Below are 6,093 nucleotides of genomic sequence, written 5' to 3' on the forward strand. Positions count from 1 at the left end.
ACCTTTAATAGCTAATAAAGATAGAAACTATGAGAATTTTTATTGTATTTAGAAAGTATTATAAACTGAAAAGAAACATCTTATGGAAATAATGCCATTTTATTGAAACTGGAACACACTGCATTTATATATCAATATTTTTAATATTCACAAACTTATTTGGGAAACTAGGGCAGTAAATGACAGTGGCGGTTTTAAAAAATTATGCCATGTCTCTGACAATTTGTCCTGCTCTGTCCAAGGGACACTTGAACCAACGGGGCCCTTCTAATCAATCTTGTGTCAGAAACACAATAAGACTAAGGCCAGGTTCTGGTGCAATTTGTGAGCCTTTGGCTTGCAGAGTTGTTAGTCGGATGGCTTAGCCTGTGGATTCCTCTCCGTCACATTTGAATATCTAATGTTTCAAATTGTTAGTCATGTTCAGATTTATATTCATGTCTGCAGTTTCCAATTACTTACTTAGACCTGCCATCAACTTAGTTAACTTGCCTTGGTTACTGCACTCTGAACTCTGGCTGCATTTTTCAAGGAAATTAAACTGCTAAGTTTTTCCAGATAATTGCACTCTGTACAGGCTTTATAACTTTTTTTTTTTACTTTCCTTTTCACCATATTTTTAGAACGATCTACCACATATTAGAAGCTTCTTGCAGCAAACTGGAAGTTAAATAGTTTACTGCAAGTTTAACCCGGTCTGATGGCTTCCCTGGGAAGGCGGGGGCGGGGGGGGGGGGGGGGGGAGGCTGCTGCCCGCTCAGCTGAGGTGAGCCCACCTTTAACTGTCCTGACTTCTCCTGTGTCTAACCTAAATTCTTGATCTCCCACCTGTTCTCATTTCTTCCGTCCTCTTAGTAAGACCCACAACAGCTGTTCTCCATGCTGGGCGTACTCAGTAAAAGCCTGATATAGGTGGCTTCTTCCTAACAGAACTGCCATTTTTCTTGTCATGCTTCGGTTGTTTTCGTGGCTCCCGTCTGGACCGTCTCCAAATTCTTCTGCTCAGTTTTAGCAAGCTGGCCTAGAGTTCCCTCACAGGGCTCTGACTCACATATGAATTAGCTTGTGGTCAGAGCCCTCCTGCTCAGTACCGGGACTGTCTCCTAATGAATTTATTTCCTTTTAATTCTAAGCTTGCAAACATCAAGGATTCATGATACCTTCAGTGTTCGTCTAAATGTGAATGCCTTCTGTCACACTGAAAAGCCTGTGGTTATTTTGATGGGGTAACAATGGTAACATGACCCATCTGTGGTTTGGCAAAAATAGTTCAGAGTTGACCTGGTCTGTCTGATGAGATGTCACTGAAACGTGTGGTGACCTTGAGTTGCTAAAGAGTGAAAATGAGCTTAGGAGAGAAGTGGATCCAGAGAGAACTATTTAGGAAACATTTGGGAGAGAGATGTGGCCAGAACTTTTGCCAAGCGCACAGGTGAGTAGTAGGGAAGGAAGCCAAACTGCAAGGAGTTCAAGACCACCCATTCAATTCTAATTGAACCCAAGTTAGGCAAAGGCAGGAAGGAGCAGGACGGAAGCTTGTCCCTGCAGTGGCAGGCAGAGGTAACAATGTGAAAAAGGTGTGTTTTGAGTCTTTTTTTAGGCAGAGGGAAATTAGCCATTAAAGAGGTAGGGAGGTTTTTTTTTTTTTTTTTTTTTCGGTATGCAGGCCTCTCACTGTTGTGGCCTCTCGCGTTGCGGAGCACAGGCTCCGGACACACAGGCTCAGCGGCCATGGCTCACGGGCCCAGCCACTCCGTGGCATGTGGGATCTTCCCAGACCGGGGCATGAACCCATGTCCCCTGCATTGTCAGGTAGACTCTCAACCACTGCACCACCAGGGAAGCCCGGTAGGGAGGTGTTTTTGTTCGTTTGTTTTTGTTTTGGTGGTGGGGGGGGATTATTTTAAAAATAAGAACAGTTTTCTCTATATGTTTATTTTATTAGTTAGGGCAGCACTGTCCAGCAGAATTTTCTGTGATGATGGATATATTCTGTATCTGCCATGTCCAATATGGTAGCCACTAGCCACACGTGGCTATTTAAATTTGAATTTATTAAAATTAAAATCAGTTTCTCAGTTACACAAGCCCCATTTCAAGTGTGCAATAGCCACAGTAATTAAAACTTAAATTTAAATAGTCACATTCGGCCAGTAGGTATTGCACCGGACAGCTTAGAGTTAGGGCATTGTTTTGAGATTAGCCTCCAGATAGTGTCTTAAAACAACAAAAGTTTATTTTTCACCTGCAGTACATTCAAACCAATCAGTGCTAGTATATGGGGGATGGGGGCTTTGCTGGTGCCCCCACTGTGTGTAGCTGCCATCTTCAACATGCAGGCTTCCCTGCAGTGAAGAGAAAGGAGAGTGTGGAGGAGTTCTTGGGAGGTTTAATGGGCCACATCTGGAAATGGCCTACATCACCTCTACCCATATTCTAATGGCTAGAAATAAATCACACGGCCCTACCTAACTGCAGGCTAAGCTGTACATGTTTAACTGTGTGCCCAGAAGGAAAATGTAATGGCTCTATGGACATTCAACATTAAACTTCCACATTTATCAACAATAAATGTTTTTAAATTTAAAGTGTTCTGAGTCTCTAATGACTTTGCTATGAAGAACTGGAAATTAATCTTAACTAGTGTGCCAAGGGAATCTTAACTAGCTTAATTGAGGAATGATTGGGAGAGCAGAGGATCAAAAGGGAGCATGGCCAGGTTTCCCCTGCCCACTTGGGCCCCCGGAGCCTCCTGAGATTCCCGGGCCTGAACGTCTGCCCACCGAGGCCCCCTCCAGCCAGCAGGTCCTGAGGGAGTGGGAGGGAGGGAAGGGGGAGCAAAAGTAAAGGCTGGATCCCCGGGACCGGCACTCCTGAGGGGTAGCTGGGGGAGGGGAGGAGTTCCTACACCCAGCGGGACGCACCCATGGTTAGGGGTCCAGCAGGGACAGGGGAGACCCTGGGGGAGACAGTGGGGGAGGGGCACGAAGGAACGGAAGGGAATGCGGCCAGTGCTTTCCCCGTCCACTTAGGCACCAGGGAGCCTGTTGGACTCCTGGACCTAATCCTCTGCCCTCAGAGCCTCCCTCCTGCGGTGCAGAGCTCAAGCCCTGCCCCTACATCCTCACCCAGGGCCCTACCTCTGAGACTCTCTCCAACACGCTGGGCCTAAACCCCACCCACACACCCTCAGGGCCCTACCTGCAAACTCGGGAACTCCACGCTCCACAGGCCTCCCTTTCCACGCGCTGCCTCTCCCCTTCTGTGCAGGTCCTAAGCAGAGGCCCCGCCACACGCTTGAACGTGCCCAGCCTAGGCTCCGCCCCCAGGGCCTTTCCCTGCTGCGTGGGTCCTGAGCCTAGGCCCCGCCCCATGCTCAAACATCACACCCCCACCAGCCTAGGTCCCACCCCACCCTAAACCCCGGCCCTACCTAAGTTCTACCCCCGCCTAAACTCCGCCCTCATAGCCAAGGCTTTTTCTTTCTTTTTTCTGCGGCGGTTTTGTTTTACCTTGTTGCAATTGTTTCCATTATAGTTTTATTTTTCCTAATATATTTTTTATCTTTCTAATTTTATTTTGTTTTTTATTCTTTGATATCATACTGCTCCTTTTTTTCTTCCTTTTTTTTTTTTTTTTTAACCATGCCACGAGCCACGAAACTTGTGGGATCTTGGTTCCCAGGCCAGAGGTCGGGTCCGAGCTCCTGTGGTGGAAGTTCTGAGTCCAAACTGCTGGACTAACAGAGAACCTCAGACCCCAGGGAATATCAATCGGAGTGAGGCCTCTGGGAAGTCCTCATCTCAGCACCAAGCCCCAGCTCTACCCAACTGCCTGCAAAGTCCAGTGCTGGACGTCTCAGGCCAAACAACCAGTAAGCCAGTACCACCCATCAAAAAAAAAAAAAGAAATGACAAAAACATTTGTTATGGATGAAGGAGCAAGTACCACCCATCAAAAAAAAAAAAAGAAATGACAAAAACATTTGTTATGGATGAAGGATGGTCTTGTAAAACCTACAAGACCAGGTGAATGAAGACGAAATGGGCAACCTGCCTGAAAAAGAATTCAGAGAAATGATAGTAAAGATTATCCTTGGTCCTGGAGGGACAATGGAGAAAATACAAGAAACATTTGACAAGGATCTAGAGGAACTGAGAAGCAAACAAATTGATGAACAACACAATTACTGAAATGAAAAATGCTGTAGAGGGAATCAATGACAGCATAGCTGAGGCAGAAGACCGGATGAGTGAGCTGGAGGATAAAATGGTGGAAATAACTGCCAGGGAGCAGAATGAAGAAGGAAGAGTGAAAAGGGTTGAGGACAGTCTCAGAGACCTCTGGGACAACATTAAACGCACCAACATTCGAATTATAGGGGTCCCAGAGGAAGAAACGGTCTGAGGAAATATTTGAAGAGACTGGAGTCAAAAACTTCCCTAACATGGGAAAGGAGACGGTTGGTCAAGTCCAGGAAGCGCAGAGAGTACCATACAGGATAAACCCAGGGAGAAACATGCGAGACACATACTTACCAAACTGTCAAAAATTAAATACAAAGAAAGAATATTGAAAGCAGCAACGGAAGGGCACCAGGTAACATTCACGGGAATCCCCATAAGTTTAAAAGCTGATTTTTTGGCAGAAACTCTAAAGGCCAGAAGGGAGTGGCAGGTCATATTTAAAGTGTTGTGGGTGTGGGTGTGGGGAGCGGGGCAGAAACCTACAACCAGGATTGCTCTACCCAGCAAGGATCTCATTCAGATTCAATGGAGAAATTAAAACCTTTACAGATAAGCAAAAGTTAAGAGGGTTCACCAAACCAGCTTTACAAAAAATGCTGGGGGAGCTTCTCTAGGCAGGAAACACAAGAGAAGTAAAAGACCTACAATAACAAACCCAAAACAATTAGGAAAATGGTAATAGGAACATACATATCAATGATTACCTTAAATGTAGACGGATTAGATGCTCCACCAAGGGACACAGACTGGCTGGGTGGATGCAAAAATAAGACCCATACATACGCTGTCTACAAGAGACCCACTTCAGACCTAGGGACACATTCCGACTGAGAGTGAGGGGATGGAAAAAGATATTCCATGCAAGTGGAAATCGAAAGAAAGTTGGAGGGCTTCCCTGGTGGCACAGTGGTTGAGAGTCCGCCTGCCGATGCAGGGGACACGGGTTCGTGCCCCAGTCCGGGAAGATTCCCACATGCCACGGAGCGGCTAGGCCTGTGAGCCATGGCCGCTGAGCCTGCACGTCCAGAGCCTGTGCTCCACAACGGGAGAGGCCACAACAGTGAGAGGCCTGCATACCGCAAAAAAACTAAAACAAAAACAACAACAACAAAAAAAGCTGGAGTAGCAATTCTCATATCAGACAGAATAGACTTTAAAATAGGGACTGTTACAAGAGATGAGGAAGGACACTATACGGTGATCAGGGGATCAATCCAAGAAGAAGCTATAACAATTGTAGATATTTGTTCACCCAACATAGTAGCACCTCAATGCATGGGGTGGATGCTAACAGCCATCGAAGGGGAAATCGACAGTAACACAATAATAGTAGGGGACTGGGCTTCCCTGGTGGTGCAGTGGTTGAGAGTCCGCCTGCAGATGCAGGGGACACAGGTTCGTGCCCCGGTCCGGGAAGATTCCACATGCCACGGAGCGGCTGGGCCCGTGAGCCATGGCCGCTGAGCCTGCATGTCCGGAGCCTGTGCTCCGCAACAGAGAGGCCACAACAGTGAGAGGCCCGCTTACCGCAAAAAAAAAAAAAAAAAAAAATAGTAGGGGACTTTAACACCCCACTTTCACCAATGTACAAATCAACCAAAATGAAAATAAATAAACACAAGCTTTAAATGACACATTAAACAAGATGGACTTATACTGTTTGGACTGATATTTATAGGACATTCCATCCCAAAACAGCAGAATACACTTTCTTCTCAAGTGCTCATGGAATATTTTCCAGGATAGACCCTATCTTGGGTCACAAATCTAGCCTTGGTAAATTTAAGAAAATTGAAATCGTATCAAGTATCTTTTCCGGCCACAACGCTATGAGACTAGATATCAA

This window comes from Phocoena sinus, chromosome 1 (assembly GCF_008692025.1).
Source record: "Phocoena sinus isolate mPhoSin1 chromosome 1, mPhoSin1.pri, whole genome shotgun sequence".
NCBI lineage: Eukaryota > Metazoa > Chordata > Mammalia > Artiodactyla > Phocoenidae > Phocoena > Phocoena sinus.